The sequence below is a fragment of the Euprymna scolopes genome, chromosome 46 (genome assembly GCF_053919585.1).
Source record: "Euprymna scolopes isolate OS-2025 chromosome 46, ASM5391958v1, whole genome shotgun sequence".
NCBI lineage: Eukaryota > Metazoa > Mollusca > Cephalopoda > Sepiida > Sepiolidae > Euprymna > Euprymna scolopes.
Window position 1 is genome coordinate 107906486 of NC_136527.1, and position 26326 is coordinate 107932811.

General features: G+C 35.7%; 1 protein-coding gene across 1 annotated transcript in view; it reads right to left on the reverse strand.

Annotated features, from left to right (window-relative positions):
* The window catches only part of LOC145271248 (uncharacterized), a 48803-nt gene extending 41482 nt beyond the window's left edge, over nt 1-7321 (reverse strand). The window contains exon 1 of the mRNA XM_080126811.1: nt 7193-7321. The gene's annotated coding sequence lies outside the window, so the exon portion shown is untranslated. The remainder of the gene's footprint in view (nt 1-7192) is intronic.
* Nucleotides 7322-26326: the final 19005 nt, after the last annotated feature.

Genomic DNA, 26326 nt, shown 5'->3' on the forward strand with positions numbered 1-26326 from the left:
TTTCTTCTTTGGTTATATTTTGGTTTTGTTTATTTTTTCTTGGTTTATTTTTTGTTTTGTTTATTTTTTCTTGGTTTATTTTTTGTTTTGTTTATTTTTTCTTGGGTTATTTTTTTGTTTTGTTTATTTTTCTTGGGTTATTTTTTTGTTTTGTTTATTTTTTCTTGGGTTATTTTTTTGCTTTGTTTATTTTTTCTTGGGTTATTTGTTTGTTTTGTTTATTTTTTCTTGGGTTATTTTTTATTTTGTTTATTTTTTCTTAGGTTATTTTTTTGTTTTGTTTATTTCTTCTGTGGTTATTTTTTTATTTTGTTTATTTTTTCTTGGGTTATTTTTTTATTTTGTTTATTTTTTCTTGGGTTATTTTTTTATTTTGTTAATTTTTTCTTGTGTTATTTTTTGTTTTGTTTATTTTTTCTTGGGTTATTTTTTTGTTTTGTTTATTTTTTCTTGGGTTATTTTTTTATTTTGTTTATTTTTTCTTGGGTTATTTTTTTATTTTGTTTATTTTTTCTTGGGTTATTTTTTGTTTCGTTTATTTTTTCTTGGGTTATTTTTTTGTTTTGTTTATTTCTTCTTGGGTTATTTTTTATTTTGTTTATTTTTTCTTGAGTTATTTTTTGCTTTGTTTATTTTTTCTTGGTATATTTTTTGTTTTGTTTATTTTTTCTTGGGTTATTTTTTGTTTTGTTTATTTTTTCTTGGGTTATTTTTTGCTTTGTTTATTTTTTCTTGGGTTATTTTTTGCTTTGTTTATTTTTTCTTGGGTTATTTTTTGTTTTGTTTATTTTTTGTTTTGTTTATTTTTTCTTGGGTTATTTTTTGTTTTGTTTATTTTCCGTTAAAATTATTATGTTTATACGTTTCTGTAATTTTTTTTAAGTAACGTTTGTTATGCTTTCATAATTGGCGAAACTCGGCGGTAACGTCATGTTCCGAGCAACGCTGATCGGACGTTGAGTTACACCTGGTTCAAATTATGCACAAGTACAAAAAAATTACTATTTAATGAAATATATATTGATTTCTTTATATATTTTTTCTGTGAGAAAGAGGTTGCAGGGAAGAGAAAAGGACATCTCCTACGAGGCTACGAAGTCTATTTTGAACTCTATCAAGGCAGGACAAGTCCTTTCTAGCAGCTTCTGCCCAGATGTGGCAACGGTACTCCATCCTTGGACGTACCTGGCTCTTATATAGATAGAGAATTGCATCAGCAGTGAGATATCTACTGGAGTGGTAGAAGGATCCCACCATTTTTCCAGCGACCTTGGTAACAGATTTGATGTATGTGTTCCATTTCAGATCAGGAGTAAAGGTCAAGCCCAGAAACTTGTCAAAACATGAGGCCTCCCCAAGACGAGAGCCATTCATTTCAATTGATGCCAGATGGGGATCAGAGCGTTGATGATGTAAAGATAAAAGCTTGGTTTTAGATGCATAAAAAGTAACCAGTCACTCCTTTCCCCAGTGTACCACTTGCTCCAGATCAGAGGAGAGAGAATCAGAGAGAACTTGGTCGTTTACGGTCTTAGATGTGCTACCATAGATAGTAGTGTCATCAGCATAAATGTCTACGAATGATGTAAGGATGTGATTTGGAAGATCATTAATGTATCTCAAGAAGAGAGTTGGGCCCAGGATGGACCCATGAGGGACTCCAGCATTAATTTTTAATCCAATTATTTTTTTAATATTTATTAGACACTGGCATTCTTCCACGATACTAACATTACTTGATCTTTTTTTTTTGTTCAATTTTCACCCCAAACACAGTACAGGGCCATTTTAAAGTAGGGGCCTACTATTTGGTACATAATTTGCAAGGATATTACAAAAGGAGGTAAGCAGCAAGATGTCTGTTCACATTACACTTGAACTTCTGCATGTCAGTACAGTTGGGAAAGCAAGATCCCGGAAGTGAGTTCCAAAGTCTAGCAGTTATGGGAAAGAAACCTTTGGAGTAGAAGGCTTTCTTACACCTTGGGATCTCTACTGTGAGGGGGTGGGATTTAGCTGCTTGTCGGGTTTTGTCGGGGTATTTACGAGAGGGTACAAGTGCTTGTAGTTCGTCGGAGCATTCACCATTAAAATACTTGTAAGACAGGCAGAGGGATGCAACACCTCTTCGATGGAACAGAGGCTGAAGCCTAGATGAAAGTTCATGACCTAACAGGTTGACAACTCTTTTGAACCCTGTCCAGGAATGAGAGACAAGTAGCAGATGCACCAGCCCAAATGTGACAACAATACTCCATACATGGGCGAATGGTGGCTTTGTAGAGGTACAGGATACTTTCAGGCGTAAGTAGCTTTCTAGCATGGTAGAGAGAGACCACCTTCTTTGCAGCAGCCTTGGCAATATTCTCAATGTATCTGTTCCAACTCATGTTTCTTGTGAACGTTATGCGGAGAAGTTTAAAAGGAGTACTTTCAGGTAATGTGTTCTTGCCCATTGCTATTAGTGGTAGAGAAAGTTTCTTGCAATTATTGAATGAAACAAGCTTAGTCTTGGCAGCATTGAATGTGACCATCCATCTTTGTCTCCATTGAACCTCAGATTGGGGGTCTTCTTCTAGTGTATCTGCCATTTCCCTAGATATGTGACGATTTCTTTTTTCCCCTGCTATAGCGTATGGTGTCATCAGCAAATATACTCATCTCAGAGACAATCTCATCAGGGAGGTCATTTATGAATATTAGGGATATTCCCGCATTTATATCATAATGTTTAGATGTACGACCGTCGAAGACAACCTGTATTTTTCTTATACTTAAGAAGGATTTAATTACGTTAAGCATTCTTCCAGTGATACCATATGATCTGATTTTCCTGAGAATACTTTCGTGCCATACTCTGTCAAAAGCCTTAGATATATTTATGGTTACCGCTCTACCCTCACTGCTTTGTCCTGTGAACGGTATATACGATCAGAGAATATAGTAAGGATATCTGCTGTGGAACGGGCTTGCCTAAATCCATATTGATAGTCGGTCAGAAGTTTAGCAGCTATAAGTTGATGGACTAGAGCTGTTACATGAAAAGGGCTGCCCCCCTTTTCATGTAAGTAAAAACAAAGAGAGAGAATTAAATGAAAATGATATCAGATAAAACGAGAATCGAACCCTGTAGATAAGTTTTAAAGAACAATAGGTTTTAAATGGAATATCCAGTTAAATTGTTAATTCTTTTAAAATATTTTATAAATAAAATTTGTCTGGAAAATCTATTCACGTTCTTAGAAAGAATGCATAATAAAAATATCGGTTAGAGAATTAACAAGTAGGTTAAATTCCTTTGTAAAACAAAGAGAATGGAAAATTTCCTGGTCGTCAGATATGGTTTCAAAACATGCAAAGCGTGCATGTTTGAAACGCGTGGGTTGTGGTCACGTTTGCCAGACATACGTGACGTCATGTCAGAAATGATTTCTCAACATAGGAAAGGGTTCGAAGAGAGAGAAAAAGGAGAATCAGTTTCAGATCAGAGAGAGAAGCAGAGAGGATCAGACCGATTCTCAGTTAGAGTCAGGGCACCCTCTTGGAAGCGGGAGGCTTAGAAGGAACCATGTAACAACTTTGAATCCCTGAAGTACAGAATCATTTCCGACCGGTCGAAGAATAAACTATCATCATGTTTTTTTTATAACTGCTGTATTTCTGTGTTCATTATTCCAACGAGAAAAGATAATGTGTTTAATCATTCCAGTATGTGCCAATGTATACCACGTCATCCTCTGCTCAAAGTATATGCCTTGTGAATATCAACTCTTTCCAACATGTACCTACTGTCACTCTGTCTCCTTTCTAAATGAACATTTAAAATATGTGTGTTGTCAACTACAAGGAACATTTAATAATATCTGTACATGTCGCCACGTAAATAATATGTACCCCCTCTAAAAAACGGATAACATAACAGAGCTTGGTTAACTATGGACTCACTTCAGTGTCGTTATATTTTGGATAAAAATTAGACACTTGAAGATCTGACTAATTCTGTTTAGTATGTTTCTTCTGTTACGAACTTTTGTAACACTAACTTGATTCTCGTTTCTTCGTCCCTGTCCGCATCTTTTCGTAAATATTGTTTCTAACGTACGAAAATAAGCTGCAAACGTTAAATCAATATCCGGTTCGTATTTCACTTCTGAGAGTGAATTTGAAATTCTTTCAACCGAAAAAAATCCTCGAAACGAGTGATTTTGTGGTCCTCGATATTACGTCTTCGAAAAGTGATTTCTTTGTTTATTGTTTGAACAACTTTTTAAACTTTTCTTGTTGGTGTTGCGTTATGTTGTTCCAAATGTTGTTGTTGTTGTTGTTACTGGAATTGTTTTGGATATTTCAATTGTTGTTGTTGTTGAATGATTTGTTTTAATGTTCCAAATGTTGTTGTTAGTGTTGTTGTTAGAATTGTTTTTGATGTTCCAATTGTTGCGCTATGTTGTTCCAAATGTTGTTGTTGTTGTTGCTGGAATTGTTTTGGATATTTCAATTGTTGTTGTTGCTGAATGATATGTTTTAATGTTCCAAATGTTGTTGTTAGTGTTGTTTTTAGAATTGTTTTTGATGTTCCAATTGTTGTTGTTATTGTTGTTATTGAAGGATTTGTTTTTAATGTTCCAATTGTTGTTGTTATTGTTGTTGTAAGAATTATTTTTAATGTTCCAATTGTAGTTGTTGTTTATGTTGTTGGAATTGTTTTTATATTTCTATTATTGTTGTGGTTGAAATTGTTTTTGACATTCCAATTGTTGTTGTTGTTAAATGATTTGTTTTTAATGCTTCAATTGTTGTTGTTATTGTTGTTGTTAGAATTGTTTCTGATGTTCAAATTGTTGTGTTATGTTGTTCCAAATGTTGTTGTTGTTGTTGCTGGAATTGTTTTGGATATTTCAATTGTTGTTGTTGCTGAATGATATGTTTTAATGTTCCAAATGTTGTTGTTAGTGTTGTTGTTAGAATTGTTTTTGATGTTCCAATTGTTGTTGTTATTGTTGTTGTTATTGAAGGATTTGTTTTTAATGTTCCAATTGTTGTTGTTATTGTTGTTGCAAGAATTATTTTTAATGTTCCAATTGTAGTTGTTGTTTATGTTGTTGGAATTGTTTTTATATTTCTATTATTGTTGTGGTTGAAATTGTTTTTGACATTCCAATTGTTGTTGTTGTTAAATGATTTGTTTTTAATGCTTCAATTGTTGTTGTTATTGTTGTTGTTAGAATTGTTTCTGATGTTCAAATTGTTGTGTTATGTTGTTCCAAATGTTGTTGTTGTTGTTTCTGGAATTGTTTTGGATATTTCAATTGTTGTTGTTGTTGAATGATATGTTTTAATGTTCCAAATATTGTTGTTACTATTGTTGTTAGAATTGTTTTTGATGTTCCAGTTGTTGTTGTTGTTGAAATTGTTTTTGTTGTTCCAAATGTTTTTGTTGTTGTTGCTGACATTGTTTTTGTTGTTCTAAATGTTGTTGTTGTTGTTAGAATTGTTTCTGATTTTCCAATTGTTGTTGAAATTGCATTTGTTGTTCCAATGCCAAGGTTGCTGAGATGAAGGTGGGCTCTCTCTACCGTGCTAGAAAGCTACTTACGCCTGAAAGTATCCTGTATCTCTATTAGGCCAATATTCGCCCAATGTATGGAGTACTGTTGTCACATTTGGGCTGGTGCATCTGCTACTAGTCGCCGACCTGATAAGTCCTGAACTGTCATCTAAGTGTCAAACTTCTGTCCCATTAGCGAAATGTTGCATCCCTCTGCCTGTTCTACATGTATTTTAATGGTGGATGCTTCGACGAACTACAAGCCCTTGAAGCCGTTCGACATAAATACCACCGACAAACCCGACAAGCAGCAAAATTCCACCCCTTCACAGTAGAGATGCCTAGGTATAAGAAAGCCTTCTGCTTTTCTTCTCCAGATCTGCTAGACTTTGGAACTCCCTTCCGGATTCCTGCTTTCCCAACTGTAACGACATGCAGCTGTTCAAGTGTAATATGAACGAACATCTCACTGCTCAACTCCTTACATAGTATCCTGCAACTCATGTCCTCGATAGTAACCCCCTACATCAGAGTGGCGTTAAAATGGAATAATAATAAAAAGAAGAATTGTTGCAACATGAATTGGAACAAATACATTGAAGACATTGCCAAGTCTGCTGTAAATAAAGCGTAAGAATTTTTTCAGAAATAAGCAGGCTTCTCATTGGTCGGTTTGGCCACCCACGATTTTGTTTGAACCTATCAGATTGCTTGTTCTTACTAACTGCCGAGGGTGTTCTTGGCGCCAAATTTATCTTTATATCATCAGCCCGCCAGTTTTCCCAGAGACAACAGGTTTGTAGCCTCAAAACCCTGTTATGGAGAGGTGCGAGCGAGCTGCGAGCTGCAAGCTGCGAGCTAATGTCCAAGCAAACAAAAATAAACAATGGAATCCCCGGGCTTGTGACGACCTGGATCCATGACGTCAAATCGGTTATGGGTCAAACCGAAAACCAGTGTTAAGAGGTCGAAGATACTTCAATAAAAAGAAAAGATAAACAAAGCAGGGCAGACAGTCAGAGAGACGGACAGCTGAGGGACAAATTGTCACAGTTCGCGACCACCCCTACCACTGACCCCCACCACCGTCATTGTGTATGAAAAGTGTATATTAAAAATATCGTAAAATAAACTAAGTCTGTTTTTTATAAACAAAGTGGCTCGTATTCATTGATAAATGAATTAACTGTCCATTTTAATCGCTAGACGATCACCATTGAGACTCATAATGTAACAACCGTTGTCTAATTGGGAGAAATATTATATTCATCGCACACTGTTGTACTTTTTTTTTTACACTGTACATTGTACTCTGTGAACTTTGACTTTCATTAATACTCATAATCTCTCAGAGAGGAAATAAAGGTCTACATTTTGACATGTCCTTTGTCTGCCATTCAGGCGGTTATGCACAGTGAACTTCATGAGGACTGCCGGTCTAGAAGCATTCATCTTCGGAAGGCATCACTTAACTCATCGACCTGTTGAAGCTTTTGTATTCAGCATTACGTGAAGATAAACTATAAAAATTGTTTTTTTTTTTTTTTTTACATGAGCATAACCACTTATCAAGGCCCAGAGACCACTCGATTCCTACTAGCACTGGAATATTGAATATTAAGATGTTTACAAGTAAGTGTTTACCTGCCTCCCCGCGATGGATGGATGTCACATGGGTTATATTTGTTCCTTGTCTGAAAGAGAACACACGTCTTTTGCGAGACTTCTTTGTTTTTATGGCGACGTCATAGATGTATGACGTTATAGATGTATGACGTCATGAAATTTTCTAGCGAATAATTACTTTTTTAGGCATCACCACTTATCAAGGCCAAGAGGTCATTCGAGGATGAGGGTTAAAGAGTGTACAGTAGTCAATTGGACAATATAGTAATCGTTAGTAATGGAAATTCGGTAAATTTGTTAACTTAAGTGGAACGGCTCGTCAAGAACTTGTTTTCGTTAGACTTGAAGATAATCAGATTGTAGTCAGCTGGAAAGCAGGAAAACGGAAGACAATTCCACAGGCGTGCAGTTCTAAAAAAAAAGCTTTGTTCATGGAATCTACGTTTAGGTTTAGGCACAGATAAAGAGTAGGGGGAATTATTGATAGTGTTTTCAGCTAGACGAGTGTTTCTTGTGAAAGTTCAGCGAGGGGGTACCATAGATTGAAGCTCAGTCGAATACTTTCCATGAAAATAACGATAAAACAGAGACAAATTCGCAAGATCTCTTCTGTGAGAAAGAGGTTGCAGGGAAGAGAAAAGGACATCTACGAGGCTACGAAGTCTATTTTGAACTCTATCAAGGATAGACAAGCCCTTTCTAGCAGCTCCTGCCCAGATGTGGCAAAAGTATTCCATCCTTAGACGTATCTGGCTCTTATATACATAGTGAATTGCATCAGCAGTGAGATCTACTGGACCGATATTTATGTTCAAATTGTTGTTGTTGAAATTGTATTGGTGGTTTCATTGCTAAGGCTGCTGAGATGAAGGTTGGCTCTCTCTACCGTGGTAGAAAGCTACTTACGCCTGAAAGTATCCTGTATCTCTATAAGGCTACCATTCGCTAATGTATGGAGTACTGTTGTCACATTTGGACTGGTTACTAGTCTCTCGCTTCTGGACAGGGTTCAAAAGAGAGTCGCAAACCTGATAGGTCCTGAACTGTCATCTAAGTTTCAACCTCTGTCCCATCAACGAAATGTTGCACCCCTCTGCCTGTTCTACGAATACTTTAACGGTAAATGCTCTGATGAACTACAAGCCCTTGAAGCCCTTCGACGTAAATATCACCAACAAACCCGAGCGCATGACGTCATGCTCTGAGCTAAGCCGAGCAGACGCTGAGTTACGTCTGGTTCAAATTATGCACAGGTACCCCCCTTCTTTTTTTTAAATTTTAAACAATCAAAGCTGGGCCGGTGGCATCTTTTCCGGGTGTTACCAGCCCAGCTCATCAGAAAGCTAAAGATGACAGATCTTTAACAACTTGGATCTTTATATTTTAATAAAATTTACGTTGTAGTTCTAAGGTGAGCCTTTGTGTTTTCTGATTGTTTCCTTTCACTCTGCCATGGGTAAAACCGAGGTGAGAGACCCAAAGAAGAGACGTTGCGAGCCTGTCTTTGCTATATCATTTTTTTTTCATGGCAAGTGCTCGTCTGAGCTTCAATCTATGGTCCCCCCCTTCGTCAAACTTTCACGAGAAACACTCGTCTAGCAAAAACCACTATCAATAATTTCCCACACGCATAATCCGTGCCTAAACCTAAACGTAGATTCCATGAACAAAGCTTCTTTCTTAGAACTGCACACCTGTGGAACTCTCTTCCGTTTGCCTGCTTCCAGCTGACTACAATCTGATTGTCTTCAAGTCCAATGTAAACAAGTTATTTGATCAACCGTTCCTCTAAGTAATCCGATTTACAAAATTTCCGCTACCAATGATTTCTACGCTATGATTCCATTGACTAATGTATACCCATTAACCCTTATCCTCGAGTGGCCTCGGGGCTTTGATAAGTGTTGACTCCTTTGTAAAAAAAAGTGGTCTCCCTCTACCATGCTAGAAAATTTCTCACACCAGAGAGCATATTATATCCTTACAAAGCTATATTTCACTCATGCATGGGGTACTGTCGCCACATCTGGGCTGGTACATCTACCACTAGTCTCTCACACATATAAAGGGTCCAAAAATGAGCCTTAAATATAATAGGCCTCGCAATGTCTGCCAATCTCCAACCTTTGCCCCATCGCAGCAATGTCTAATTCCTGTGACTGTTTAACAAATACTTTAATGAAATGTGCTCTGATGAACTGATAGCACTTGTGCCCCTTCAGCGTACATTATTTCGACTAACCCGATAAGCAGTAAAATCTTATTCCTTAACTGTTGAGATCCTTATATGCGGAAAAACTCTGATAGTTTATTCCTTTGGATTGCTTTATTTTGGAATTCCTTCCCTGTTTCCTGCTTTCCTAGCTGTTCTTATCTTCTTTCTCCATATAAAATGAACTCATTTTTTCCCATGTGGTTTGGACCATTAAAAATCAAGACATCTCATGCAAATGTAATATGCACAAACTGCAGCACAATATCTGAGGTGTGTTATAGGCATACTACCTCTCCACCTCCTCAATAATCGTAGATTCCTATATTTTTCCTGTTGAGAGTTCACTGCCAAAATCGGTTAAGATCAATGCAAGTAGTAAAATCTTTTCTCTCTAATAAATTCCTCCTTCCTCCACCACCCATTTATACCATTGCGTGATCGTTCACAAGGGACAGTTACGAACGAACACCGGTTTCGGTTTTCTGTACTTCGTAGTTGCTTAAAAAAAAAAACTGAAATGGAATTTCACCGCGTTTTTCCGTTCGATGCTTCCTATTGGTGAAGCGCACCATGCTTACTTTTACGTTGCTTAATTACCATTTATTTCCCAACATTTATGCACTAAAAAAAAAAACAAAAAAAAAACAAGGACTCTTTCCATTTTTTTTTTTAAATAAACATATAATACATGATTTCCGTTTTATTTCGTTTTGTTCGATTTTTTTTTTCTGCTTTAGTTTTTCGGATTTTTTGGGGGGGGGAGTTTAACATCGTTTTTTTTTTTATTGAAACAGGGTTATTACTTTGTTTATTCTTTACTTTATCCCTCGCCCCTTACACACACACACACACACACACACGCACAAACACCCGGCAAACACCAGGTATCCCCGCTAATATGCAATACAATACAATACAATATATGGTGAGAAAGAACACAGGCCTATACACTCGAGAGTCTTTTAATATTATCATCTTTAGACTTATATAGTCAAAGCGAAGCGGGTGATTTCTCCAATGTTTGTCTACTTTGCCTTTGAAGACACTGAGTGACTCTGCAGATACCTCTTCTTCCGGCAACTGGTTTCACACGTTCACCACGCATTGGGAGAAGAAGTGTGCTCGAACAGACTCAGCTGCCCCCTTTCGACACCGCTACTTATTCAAACACAAGGAAAAACCACGGGCCCTAATGCTAGAGATAAAACGTAAAGTCAACAGATATCTCGCTGCTCAACTCCCCACGATTCCTTGTTACCTTGTTAGATACGTTCCCAAATAGTAGCCTCTTACTTCCAAGTGGCAACATGCCCTGTTTGCGGTGAAAAAAAAAAAAAGTATGGTGGCGCAGAAGGATAGGCGACTCGAAGTCGGCAGCCAACTGCCTCAGGTTAAAACATTATACGTAATTATGTTGAATCATACGTAACTCAGTATCTAATCAGCTTCGCTCTGAATATGACGTCATGCGCTCGGGTTTGATTGTAATGTGACGTAAGACGTCGATCAGCCAATCAATGGACTGCAAAGTGGCAGACGAACTTTTAAAAACAAAAATTGGAAGGAAATAAAAATCATTAAATTCATTAAGCAGCACACACCTGTAAAAAGCTTTATCTGAAAAATGACTGCAATGATTATCTCCAGTTTGGAAAAATATCTGATGACGCCGGATCATATTGTCAAGAAAAAAAAAATTAATTGCTGGAAAAAAAAAAAAAAAAAAAAAAAAAAACTGCGTTTCCCGCGGCGAGAAATAAATCATCGCCAAAAGAAGATCTGAGAAGGATGGATGTATGTGGAGATGAATGCGCACGCAATGCACCCCCAACCTCCCCATGTTAAGAATGGCTTTCGGAATAAACACCTTCCTCCAACATCCCCATGTTAAGAACGGCTTTCAGAATAAACACCTTCCCCCAACCTTCCCATGTTAAGAACGGCTTTCGGAATAAACACCTTCCTCCAACCTCCCCATATTAAGAACAGCTTTCGGAATAGACCTTTAGGCACAAAGAAACACAAACTTCCTTTCAAACAATAACAATGAAGAGTATTTTATTTGTAACAGGAACCGGCAGGTCAGGCTGCTAAAAGGAAAGAAGGAAAAGAAAGTTATTTTAAGGTCGTCGCCGGTCAGTAAGTACTGTGTCGTCCCCGGCTGGATAGCAGTTGTCTGAAATAGACAGTCAATGCCATAGCGGGATATCCGGTGGGCAGGAGGCGAAAGAGGATAGATGTTGCAAGGCTGGGGATCCGGATCTGACTGCTGACGTTCCCTTCAGACTTTTAGGGAGCAGGAGAATCAATGCGCCCTGTTAGCTGATTGGTCAGCCTGTGGCCGGAGAACTCAGAGGGGGGAGGGCATTGATTCACCGAGAAAATAGTTCTCTATGACTGCTACAGACCCCGCCCCCAAACCTCCCCATGTTAAGAACGGCTTTCGGAATAGACACCTCTCCCAAACTTCCCCGTGTTAAGAACGGTTTTGTGAATAGATACCGCTTCCCAACCTCCCCATGTTAAGAACCACCATTAACGAAAAAAAAAAAATAATTTAATTATCTTTTTCTTGAAAAAAAAAAAAAGGCAGTCAATGATGACGGCTCAACATTTTCTTAAAAAAAATGACAACTTTTGTAGGTTTTAGGTTATGCTGAAAATAAATATCGCAGGGAAAATTAGCGCAGACAAAATGTTTTCGAGATAAAAGATATCTGTATTTTGTGACGTAGTTTCTACTAGCTTTATTTGTCCGCCATCTTTGTTGTTCCAATGAAATGCTATATTGAGCATGCGTGTGAACGCTGCAATGAGCAGACGATCTGTGCAGTGAACTCAACGCATTTCCGAAAGCCGTTCTTAACACGGGGAGGTGGGGGGGGTGTATTCCGAAAGCCGTTCTTAACATGGGGGAGGTGGGTGGATGTTTATTCCGAACGCCGTTCTTAACATGGGGAAGTGAGTTGATGTTTATTCCGAAAGCCGTTCTTAACATGGGGAGGTGGGGGGTGTTTATTCCGAACGCCGTTCTTAACATGGGGGAGGTGGGTGGATGTTTATTCCGAACGCCTTTCTTAACATGGGGAAGTGAGTGGATGTTTATTCCGGAAGCCGTTCTTAACATGGGGAGGTGGGGGGTGTTTATTCCGAACGCCGTTCTCAACATGGGGGAGGTGGGTGGATGTTTATTCCGAACGCCGTTCTTAACATGAGGAAGTGAGTGGATGTTTATTCCGAACGCCGTTTTTAACATGGGGAGGTGGGGGTGTTTATTCCGAAAGCCGTTCTCAACATGGGGAGGTGGGTGGATGTTTATTCCGAACGCCGTTCTTAACATGGGGAAGTGAGTGGATGTTTATTCCGAACGCCGTTTTTAACATGGGGAGGTGGGGGTGTTTATTCCGAAAGCCGTTCTTAACATGGGGAGGTGAGTGGATGTTTATTCCGAACGCCGTTCTTAACATGGGGAAGTGAGTGGATGTTTATTCTGAAAGCCGTTCTTAAAATGGGGAGGTGGGGGTGTTTATTCCGAACACCGTTCTTAAAATGGGGAAGTGAGTGGATGTTTATTCCGAACACCGTTCTTAAAATGGGGAAGTGAGTGGATGTTTATTCCGAAAGCCGTTCTTAACATGGGGAGGTGGGGGAGATGTTTATTCCGAAAGAAATGACGTTGAATAAACGTTTACATCTCGCAGACTTAACTACACACATCGCATGTTCAGTATCCCATTTCATTGAAACAACAAAGATGGCGGCCAATTCAAACTACTAGAAATTACGATGCATAATACGGATATTTATATCTCGAAAACTATTTGTCTGCGCCGATTTTCCCTGCTATATTCGTGTTCAGCATAGCCGGAAACTTTTAAAAGTTGTCGATGTTTCGAAAAATGTTGAGGCGTCTTCAGTTGGCGTAACGGTGAACATTGACCAAAAAGTTTTTTTTAATTGTTACATAAAAACTTAAATAAATAAATAAAAACTTTGCTTATCTGTTTTGTTTCGAACCTTTTCGTTGGACAAACAAAAATACAGTAAAAACACTAATTATATTACAAAAAAAAAATAAAACAAAAACTTGTACGGCAGGTCGTTTTTTCTTGGTTTACTTTTGCTTTGTTTATTTTTTCTTGGTTTATTTTTTTGTTTTGCTTATTTTTTCTTGGGTTAGTTTTTTATTTTGTTTATTTTTTCTGGGGTTATTTTTTTATTTTGTTTATTTTTTCTTGGGTTATTTTTTGCTTTGTTTATTTTTCTTGGGTTATTTTTTTGTTTTGTTTATTTTTTCTTGGGTTATTTTTTTATTTTGTTTATTTTGTCTTCGGTTATTTTTTATTTTGTTTATTTTTTCTTGGGTTATTTTTTTATTTTGTTTATTTTTTCTTGGGTTATTTTTTGCTTTGTTTATTTTTTCTTGGGTTATTTTTTTTGTTTTGTTTATTTTTTCTTGGGTTATTTTTTTATTTTGTTTATTTTTTCTTCGGTTATTTTTTATTTTGTTTATTTTTTCTGGGGTTATTTTTTTATTTTGTTTATTTTTTCTTGGGTTATTTTTTGTTTTGTTTATTTCTTCTGTGGTTATTTTTTTGCTTTGTTTATTTTTTCTTGGGTTATTTTGTTTATTTTTTCTTGGGTTATTTTTTTGCTTTGTTTATTTTTTCTTGGCTTATTTTTTATTTTGTTTATTTTTTCTTGGCTTATTTTTTATTTTGCTTATTTTTTCTTGGGCTATTTTTTTATTTTGTTTATTTTTTCTTGGGTTATTTTTTTATTTTGTTTATTTTTTCTTCGGTTATTTTTTATTTTGTTTATTTTTTCTGGGGTTATTTTTTTATTTTGTTTATTTTTTCTTGGGTTATTTTTTGTTTTGTTTATTTCTTCTGTGGTTATTTTTTTATTTTGTTTATTTTTTCTTGGGTTATTTTTTATTTTGTTTATTTTTTCTTGGGTTATTTTTTTTGCTTTGTTTATTTTTTCTTGGCTTATTTTTTATTTTGTTTATTTTTTCTTGGGTTATTTTTTTGCTTTGTTTATTTTTTCTTGGGTTATTTTTTATTTTGTTTATTTTTTCTTGGGTTATTTTTTATTTTGCTTATTTTTTCTTGGGTTATTTTTTTATTTTGTTTATTTTTTTCTTGGGTTATTTTTTATTTTGTTTATTTTTTCTTGGTTTATTTTTTATTTTGTTTATTTTTTCATGGGTTATTTTTTTATTTTGTTTATTTTTTTCTTGGGTTATTTTTTGTTTTGTTTATTTCTTCTGGGGTTATTTTTTTATTTTGTTTATTTTTTCTTGGGTTATTTTTTATTTTGTTCATTTTTTCTTGGGTTATTTTTTGCTTTGTTTATTTTTTCTTGGGTTATTTTTTTATTTTGTTTATTTTTTCTTGGGTTATTTTTTGTTTTGTTTATTTTTTCTTGGGTTATTTTTTGTTTTGTTTATTTTTTCTTGGGTTATTTTTTTGTTTTGTTTATTTCTTCTTGGGTTATTTTTTTATTTGGTTTATTTTATTTTTTCTTGGGTTATTTTTTTGTTTTGTTTATTTTTTCTTGGGTTTTTTTTTTGCTTTGTTTCTTTTTTCTTGGGTTATTTTTTTGTTTTGTTTATTTCTTCTTGGGTTATTTTTTTATTTTGTTTATTTTTTCTTTGGTTATTTTTTGCTTTGTTTATTTTTTCTTGGTATATTTTTTGTTTTGTTTATTTTCCGTTAAAATTATTATGTTTATACGTTTCCGTCATTTTTTTTTAAGTAACGTTTGTTATGCTTTCATAATTGGCGAAACACGGCGGTAACGTCATGTTCCGAGCAACGCTGATCGGACGTTGAGTTACACCTGGTTCAAATTATGCACAATTACAAAAAAAATTTACTATTTAATGAAATATATATTGATTCCTTTATATATTTTTTCTAAGAAAATAGAATATTTTTTTTATCTGACATAGTTTGCTGCCGACTTCGTGTCGCCTATTCTTCGACATCACCAAAGATAAACACGGCATTATGAGCATAGGATAGAAAGTAGGCATCCTCGTTCAATCCCGGGCAACGTCGGGTCTTCCTACTAGCACTGGAATATTGAATACGAAGATATTTACAAGTAAGTGTTTACCTGCCTCCCCGCGATGGATGGATGGATGTCACATGGCGTATAGTTGTTCCTTGTCTGAAAGAGAATACACGTCTTTTGCGAGACTTCAATTCTTTGTTTATATGCCGACGTCATAGATGTATGACGTCATAGATGTATCACGTCATGAAATTTTCAAACGAACAACAAGATCAATTACTTAGAACAGTTTTTTTTTTTACATAGGCATCACCACTTATCAAGGCCAAGAGACCACTTGAGGATGAGGGTTAAAGAGTGTACAGTAGTCAATTGGACAATATAGTAATCGTTAGTAATGGAAATTCGGTAAATTTGTTAACTTACGTGGAGCGGCTCATCAAGAACTTGTTTACATTAGACTTGAAGACAACCATATTGTAGTCAGCTGGAAAACAGGAAAACGGAAGACAGTTCCACGGGCGTGCACTTCTAAGAAATAAACTTTGTTCATGGAATCTACGTTTAGGTTTAGGCACAGATAAAGAGTGGGGAGATTATAGGTAATGTTTTCAGCCAGACGAGTGTTTCTTGTGAAGGTTTGGCGAGGGGGGACCATAGATTGAAGCTCAGTCGAGCACTTGCCATGAAAATAACTATAAAGCAAAGAGAAACTCGCAACATCTCTAAGAAAGAAACTTTGTTCATGGAATCTACGTTTTGGTTTAGGCCCAGATAAAGAGTGAGGGAAATTATTGATAGTGTGTTCAGCTAGACGAGTGTTTCTCGTGAAAGTTTGGCGAGAGGGGGGGGCATAGATTAGAGCTCAGACGAGCATTTGCCGTGAAAATAACGATAAAGCAGAGACGGGCTCATACATCTCTTCTGTGAGAAAGAGGTCGCAGGAAAGAGAAAGTGGCATCCCCTACTTGGCAACGGTACTCCATCCTTGGACGTACCTGGCTCTTATATAGATAGAGAATTGCATCAGCAATGAGATATCTACTGGATCGATAGAAGGATCCCACCATTTTTCCAGCGACATTGGCAACAAATTTGATTCACGTGTTCTATTTCAGATCAGGAGTAAAGGTCAAGCCCAGAAGCTTGTCAAAACATGAGGCCTCCCCGAAACGAGAGGTATTCATTTCAATTGATGCCAGATGGGGATCAGAGCGTTGATAATCTAAACTTGGTTTTAGATGCATTAAAAGTAACCAGCTACCCCTTTCCCCATTGTACCAGCTCCTGCTCAGATGTGGTAACAGTTTACCTTTTGGTATCGTTTGTAGGTACCTCCAACACCAAACATTAACAAGCAGCTCTTATAATAGGACTAGCAGTGCTACCCGGTGTTGCTCGGCGCTATAAAATCATTTGTCATTTAGTTGTTGAAGTCCCTTGTTCATAAATTTTAAGCGTTTAACATTCAAAACTATTTTAAGCGTTTAACATTCAAAACTATTTTTAATTCATTTATTCATACATTCATTCAAAACTATTTTAAGCGTTTAACATATATTCATTCAAACCTATCTTAAGCGTTTAACATTCAAAACTATTTTAAGCGTTTAACATTCAAAACTATTTTTTAAACATTCAAAACTATTTTTAATTCATTCATTCATATATTCATTCAAAACTATTTTAAGCGTTTAACATATATTCATTCAAAACTATTTTAAGCGTTTAATATTCAAAACTATTTTAAGCGTTTAACATTCAAAACTATTTTAAGCGTTTAACATTCAAAACTATTTTAAGCGTTTAACATTCAAAACTATTTTTAATCTTCCAATTGATTATTTGTTATAAACCAGACAGTTTTAGATACAAAGTGTAGTATCTGTTCCGGCAGATGTTGCAATCAAGTGAAGCATGGACAGTAAACGAGGCATAAAAAATGACTAAGTTCAGCATTTGCCCCTCTCCATTTAGCCCCAAAAGTCCCCAGGGGACGTCAAATCTTGGTGAAAATGAAGAAACGATGCAGGTTCAGGCTTTAACATATGTAAATTTGAGTTCTGCACTATGCAAAAAAGAAATGATTAAGTCAATCATTTGTCCCCCCCCTATTTAGTCCCAAAAGTCCCCAAGGCCTTAACATATATATATAAAATAGTCCCAAAAATGGAGTGTTTTTATTAACCCTAAAAGAGCCCCTGGGACACACCCAAGATGTATTGCGAAGTATAGACAAACAAAATTATATAGAAATCAGTTACAACTTGTCAAAAAGTTTTATAAAAATTCAAGCTATCAATTTTTTTAATAAGCATAAAAGTGTCAATTTTAGCCATTTTAACCCGAAAGGCACCCTTAGAGGAGCAACCGGAGTTTTCCCGGAAAAAAATCTGTTCTGTTACTTTTTTACTCATATCATGTTTATTGTTTGTGCAAAATTTCAACAAAAAAAATTCCAAAGCGTAGTTATTGAGAAAAGTGCGGACAGACGGACGAACGGACAAGGATGAAATTACAAGTCCTCCCCTCCTTTTGTCGGGGCCCAAAAAAGTGCTACAACGATCAGAGGGTAGAACGATAAAGAAAACAACACTACAACTTTATTTTAAAACTTTTAATGTAGCCGCCTTCAGCCTCAATCACTGCCTCGATATTGCTCTAGAACTGGAAACATGCCTTTTCCACAAGCACCGGCGGGAGTTCGGCGAATACTCAGCGGATAGCGACGATAAGGCTAAATATGTTGTGGGAGTTCATGTTGGTGATGTTCTCGACATATGACCAAACGAAGTAAACCAGCGTGTTCAGGATGGAGGAGGAGGCTAAAAAGTTGTAAGACTCCTTCTGAAGCCAAGCCTGGGTCTCTTTGGACGTGTGGGCCGGCGCTGAGTCCTGCTGCAACACCCAGAGTCTGTCAGCGGCCACCTGATTACACCATGGGATAACCACACTCTGTTTTTTTCTTTTTTTACATGGTAGTCACCACTTATCTAGGCCTGGAAGCCACTCGGGGATAAGGGTTATTGTGTGTACAGTAATCAATGGGATAATATAGCAATCGTTAGTAATGGAAATCTGATAAAGTGTCAGGAATTTGTTTATGTTGGACTTGAAAACATCCAAGTTGTAGTCAGGTGGGAAACAGGCAAACGGGAAGAGAGTTCCACACGCGTGCACTTCTGAGAAAGAAACTTTGTTCATGGAATCTACGTTTTTATTTAGGCACAGATAAAGAGTGGCGAAACTTATTGACAGTGGTTTCAGCTAGACGGGTGTTTTTCGTGAAAGATTGGCGAGGGGGGGGGACCAGAGATTGGAGCTCAGATGAGCAGTTGCCATAGAAATAACGATAAAACAAAGACAGGCTCGCAACGTCTCTTCTGTGGGAGAGAGGTTGCAGGGAAGAGAAAAGGTCATCCCCCACTAAGCCACGAAGTCTATTTTGTATTCTGTCAAGGCAAGATAGGCTGTTTTTAGCAGCTCCTGCCCAGATGTGGCAGCAGTACTCCATCCTTAAACCCATTCAAGCCGACTTCGCCAGTGTGATGAGGCATGATATGGCCCTCATTTGAAAGCAAGCCAAATTACAATAACCGTGGCTGAAAACATTGTTTTCATAACCCTAGGCACATCCCTCTTATTCGTGGCAACCTATCGACGCATCTTGAAGGTGCTGGCAATGGTCCTGTTGTCATAAATTGGATCGGTAATGAGCAAGAGTTGAACAGAGGCGCATCTCCAATCTCACTCTTTGAACATTGTGTCATTTTCAGACATGATAGAAGGCTGCTATCGCTCTTGGGATTTGAATACAATTGGCCAACTATTAGATGGTCTGCAACAAAAAATAGAAAACTAGTTTTCATCAACCGGAAATGGAATCATGTCATCTTGTCGTTATTTCTAGGGCGACAATTTTATCATTCCACCCTCCTTTGAAAGAATATAGTATTCATCTATTATAATGGTCAGCAACTGTTTAAACTGAATTTTAACACGTAATTCCAATTTTATTTGATATTTAAAAGTCTCCGATTTTATTTCAAACTAGCAGGTCATCCGGCATTGCCCAGTCGTAAAATACGCTTAAATATGATATTTTGATTAATGCAAATTCCGTATTTATTGATATACAAGCCTGGGTGCCCGGCGTTGCCCGGGTGTTTGGAGGTGTGTGTTGAGCAAAAAAAAAAAAAATGTTGTAGTAGGCAGCAGAAAGGCTCGAACCCGTGACGCGAAGGCGAAAAAGAAAGTGAAGGTGTGTGAAAGTGTCTTGGCTGAGAAAAAAAGTAAAAATAAAAAAATAAAAGGAAAATTACGAGCGCAAAAAAAACTTCAAACCCGTACCGCGAAAGAGAAAAAGAATGTGAAAAAAAAACTGTCTTACCGATATGCCTACCGTGGTTGTGACGTCATGGGCGGTCGAAATAACGCCTTTTATGCGACGCCGTGGAAGCAAGGGTTGAATGACTTTCCAAAAATGTCAGCGAAAAAACCGACCCTCCCTGTCGAAAACTGTCCAGTTGAGGGTGTAGGAATTAATGTTTTGGGACAATTTTTCGATATTTGTTGTCGAAAGGGTCGAGCTTCCAAATGATACTGATATCGTGAAAATTTGTCGCCTCTGTCGAAAGTTTTAGGCAGACATGCATACATACATTTAAACAGACAGGTAGGATTTATATTATAGACCCAATATATAAGAATTATTTAAAAGTTAAAAAGAAGAATTGACTCGTGCACCACCAGCAAGAATCGAAACCAAAACGTTTAGCTTACGATTTACTTTTTTCCTTCGACCTTAATGCCTTAACTATAAAACATATTTGCTGCAAGGCTAAAAATAAAAACATGCACCAATAGCTATTACGTTACACATGTATATTCGTAATGCCTCATTCGTCCTTCACTCGGCAACTTCCATTTTTTAATTTTCACACTTGTGCATAGATTTTCTCCGGCTAAAACCCAAATATGAAATATTGCATGGGTTCGAATACCCTATATATTAAGTTTCATTCTGTAGACAAAAAACTGGCAGAAGTTTGATAGGTAACATTTTTAAGCAAATATATATACGCATAAATATATATATATATATATATATATAGTAAATTACTAACTAGCTCTACCTACGTATTGAGCACTTTTGAAGTAAATACATAAAGTTTACGCATAAATCTATACTTTCGTATATTAAATTTATGTGAGTAAATGAAGTAGTTATATATATATATATATATATATATATATATATATATATATAAAGACGTTTGTGTTTACTATAAGCTATTTATGTAAATATTATGCAAGTATAAATCATGTAGAATATCTGCATGAATATAATTACACGTAATAGTTAACTAAAGAGTATCATCCCATAAGAAAACCGAAAAAAAAAACTAATAGGGAATTAATCAAAATGAATGTTTAAAAGAATATGCAAATTAGCTAGATCTTTTGCCGATGAATGCAATTCCACGACCCATATATAACAAAGTTTTATGTTCTTTTTAAGTAAACAGAAAAAAGGTTCGCCTTTTTTCTTCTTGGTCTTCGGGCCAAGATTTTTTTTTTCTGTTACCAAAGTGTAGTATCTGTTCCGGCAGATACTGCAATGAAAGACCGTATGTGGGGGCAACCCCGCACATCAGACCATTGCTCTTCAGCAATCAGTTTTGGGTCAATGTAGGGGAAACCCTTCATACCAATTGTCACTATCCAGTTCCATCTCGGGGGTGCTTATCCCCTTCCCCTCACTCTCCACATTAAAAAACAGCCTTGTGCCTAATTTGCTCAATGGGGAAGCAAATAAATAATTAAATAAACAGAAAAAAGGGTCTAAATATGAATATCAATACACAAAAAAAATTATATAGCTATATAAAAAAATTATATAGCTATATAAAAAATTATATAGCTATATAAAAAAATACCTCATATAATTTATACATATCAGCAGTAGGTTCTCATTTCTACTTGGAATAATTTTCTTGGATTTGAATCCATAGTTTTAGTGCGTACATATATATAAACTATATATATATAGTTTGTCTCTGTTTTATCGTTATTTTCATGGCAAGTGCTCGGCTGAGCTCCAATCATTGTCCCCCCTCGCCAAACTTTCACAAGAAACACCCGGCTAGCAGAAAACACTATCATTAATTCCCCCCCCCCTCTTTATCTGTGCCTAAACCGAAACATAGATTCCATGAGCAAAGCTTCTTTCTTAGAACTGCACGCCTATGGAACTCTGCTCCGCTTGCCTCCTTTCCAGCTGACTGCAATATGGCTGTCTTCAAGTCTAACATAAACAAGTTTTTGATGAGTCGTTCCACAAAAAAAAGTTACCGAATTTCCATTACTAACGATTACTATATTATACAGTCTTTAACCCTTATCCTCGAGTGGCCTCTTGCTCTTGATAAGTGATGATGTCCCTATATATATACATATATATATATATATATATATATATATATATATATATATATATATATATATATATATATATAGATAGATACTAGCAAAAGTACTCGTCGTTGACTGGGTTCAAAAACAGCCTACAGAAAATGGACTCTGATTTATGAAAGTATGATAGGTTATGAAAAGGAAGGGTTGTAAATTTGGGTTGAATTTGGGGGTATCAAAATCAAAGCAAAATATGATGAAAGTAAAAATAAAATAGATAAACCCCATAATTTATTATACCATACCTGTTCACACTGAAACACGTATCACAATATTCTGTGGATCTATATTAAAAAAAACCTTGTTAAACTTTGTGACATATTTCCATTCTATGGAGGTCAGGCACGAACTAACACCCCATAATTTTATTATACCACATTTCTTCAAACTGAAACATAATTATCAAAGTATACTTACGCAGATAGATATGAAAAGTTTTTATTAGAGTTTATTCCTATTTCCATTCTATTGAGGCCAGGCGCGAACGCAGACCCCACAATTTTATTATATCATCCCTATTTAAGTTAAAACATACTTATCAAAGTATTATTATGTACATCTATATCAAAAACACTTGAAACTGTTTTTTTTTTATTTTTAAATTTTTTATTTTCATACTTTGTTGACCAGGCGCAAATGCAGACCCCACAATTTGAATGAACCACCGTTCTGCCAGATTAAACATATCCATTCCTGTGTCTCGATACATCTTCTATCATGATATGTAATCGGTTTTTTAAAATAGTCAACCATATAGGAGCCTATTCGTGACCACACACACACACACAAAGAGACACACACACATACACACATACACACACACACAGACATTCAGCTTTATATTATATATATATATATATTTCCGTGGAGTATAGATTTCGGATCGTTAAAAAGTAAATAGTTTTATAACACTATTACCAGACCATGAAAATGACTGACGTATTTACGAAGACACAGATTGGATTATAATAGATTTAATTTTGTGACTGTATTTTGATTTATTATTTTTTTATTATAATTGAAAAACATAATCACGTTCTTAGAACGGACACTTAGAAAAATCGCTTTTATTTGTTTTAAAAGCACAGTACACCTTTTTAGTGGGCACAATTTGTTTTTAAAACCATATCACCGCGAGAACGGTTCTAAAACCGATATTCTATCTGTGCAGTAACACACACACATACACACACACACACACACTAGCCCATGTTACACACTTTTTATTAAACCCATACATACGTATTAACAAATTCCATTAATTTAGGTATATTCTGCCAGAAATGTTCTATTTATTAATTAGTAAATTTATTATTTAGAATCAATATATCCATATTTACCCAAATAACATCAATGATTATAATCTAGTACACATGGTTGCATATACGAAACTAAAAAAAAAAAACACAACAAAACAAACTATTTTCGATTTCAGGCTGTATCAAATTATTTATTAATCTGAATTTAAACCTATACATAATTAAGTTCTTATAATTAAATGTATTATTACATAAATTATAATTCTTTGTGTTTATTAATTATAAAACTATAATTTTATTTAGTTGAAATTTATTAATTTGCAATATAATCCATTAGCATATTTGTTTAACTTGTGCAGTCACACACACGCGCGTGCGCTCGTGCGCAAATAAACGAACGTTTATTCATTTAAATTTTCCCGCGCATTTTGCACAAAAATAAGTTCTTCCAGCAACGGCACAATTTCAAATACGCCCATAGACTTTTTCTCACAACAACAAAAGTAAAATGAACATATTTCTGGCGGACGTAGTTGACGACAGTATCACGTGACACAAGCGACCTATGAGAAAATTTAGAAGATTGTTTTTTTAACGCTTTTCCACAAACCCAAATATCAGCAGTAGCAATCTTGTTTTCGGGTCGGTCCAAAAAGTATAAAAACGCATCAGACATTCTTTCTTCCCTTCTTTTTCTCTTCTTCTCACTTCGACGTCACACGAGAACGTGCCTCTCGTTTTCATAACATCGTCGCTGCCAAAACCGTCAAAACCATGATTACACACGCCACGCGGGCATTCAAAGATCACACTTATGCACACACGCACCCATTCCGTACATTTTCGAATTAATAACAACGAATTACTTTCCTCACGAAGTACTTTCCTCGTGGGACTTTTAAATAAGCTAAACTTCGCCAGTTAAAACACACACCTTGAAATAAGGACATTATTTTCACAAGACTTTTACCTTCTAATTTTATTAATTCACTGAAGGACTTTCATCTAACATTCTAATCATAATCATTTCGCAAGAACTTTTACCGATCGGATCTTTGCTTATTCATCTTGTTTTTGTTGAAAAATAAATGCAGCGCCTTTAAAACGAGAAGGAGGTGTCATTTTATTAATTTATTTTTATTTCGGACTATTATTCTCATCTTTTTTAGTTGTTGTTTTCACGACGTTTCGGCCAACTATTCTTCTGGCCTTCGTCAGATGGTAACCGCAACGGATAGGAACTTCGAATCTCCTAACTGCATTCTCAGCAATCACTGCCATCCGTAGTTGTTGTCGTCTCACCACGGTTTTGGCCAAGTAAACCTCTGGCACGCTTTGGGTAGGATTGAAACCGCTATCTTCAGACAATGCTCATCTGGAACCGTAGAGATTCAACGTCTCTATCAACTGTGCCACGGGCCTCGAAGTGATTGCTGAGAATGCAGTTAAGAGATTTGAAGTTCCTATCCGTCGGCCAGAGGAATAGTTGGCCGAAACGTCATGAAAAACAGCAACCAATAAAGATGAAAACAACAACTAATAAAGATGAGAATAATAGTCCGAAATAAAAATAAATTAATATATATAATGCGCTTCTCAAAAATGAATTCCAATTAAGGAATAATATATACTGTCACGTGTTGTTCAGCTTGCACCAATGTCTGAATTGGAAAAATAAGAAGCTAGAGAAATCGGACAGCAACACATTTAAATTACTAGAATACGCGACAAAAATAATTGATGGAATAATTAATTAGAAAAAAAACAACAATAAAGAGAGAAGCCAATAAGGTTTTAATCTTTTTTTCTTTTGGAGCAAATATATATATATATATATATATATATATATATATATATATATATATATATATATACTAGCAGGGTTGCCCGGCGTTGCTCGGGTGTTTGGAGGTGTATGCTGTGCAAAAAAAGCAAAAAAACAAAAAAAATGGTTAATTTTTTAAAACTTTGACCCCTATTATGACCCCTTAAAATTTATAGTTCCCGGCTCAAATCACTTTATTAAGTTAGATCCAGGTTCAAGGAACCTATATCTAAAATTTCAAGTGTCTAGACCCAAAATTGTCGGAGGAGTTTGGTAGAGTTCTTAAAGGTCAAATCGTTGAAATTTGACCCCTTGACAGCCAAATTTCTGGCTGACACCCGTCACATCAATTTTCCCAAATCTCAGTACCCGGTATTTCAAATTTCGAGTCTATAGACTAAAAATTGACAGAGTTATTGCGTAGGGAAATGTACACAGACAGACAGACAGACACACAGACACACAGGCAGACAGACAGACAGACACGTTCACTTTTATAGATATATAGATATATATATAGTGTGTGTGTGAGAGAGAGAGAGAGAGAGAGAGAGAGAGAGAGATTAGCAGATAGACACGATGTTACCTGAGATTGAATGATGAGCAACAATGTTTCACCCTCCCATATATTTATTAATATATATATATATATATATATATATATATATATATATATATATATATATATATATATATATATATATATATATAATGCTCATCTCAAAAATGAATTCCAATTAAGGAATAATATATACTAATCGGTGTCATTTTGTTTTATTCCTTTTTTTATTATTTTGTTTGGGGCAGAGAAATTTAATTTCACTTAAACTTCTGCACCCCTACAGATCCATAATTGCACAATTTTTCTCATCTTGGCAAAAGTAGCCTCTTTCCCAAGATATATCCAAAGCGCACCATAGAATTATAATCATAAATTTTGTACTATTAAAATATAAAAGAAACTGCTTATAATTAAAAAAAAAAATGTGATACATATTTGTTTGTCATTTTACTCCAAGCAAGGCATAGAGTCACTTAGTTATGAAGCGCTATTATTTGCGACCATATTTGCATGGATAAGTTGTTGGGTAGTGAGATGTTTGTTTATATTACACTTGAATTTCTGCATATCAGTACAGTGGGGAAAGAGGTGGCTGGTTACTTTTAATGCATCTAAAACCAAGCTTCTATCTTTACATCACCAACGCTCTGATCCCCATCTGGCATCAATTGAAATGGATGTCTCTCATCTTGGGGAGGCTCCATGTTTTGACAAGCTCCTGGATTTGACCTTTACTCCGGGTCTGAAATGGAACACGTACATTATATCTGTTGCCAAGGTCGCTGGAAAATGGTGG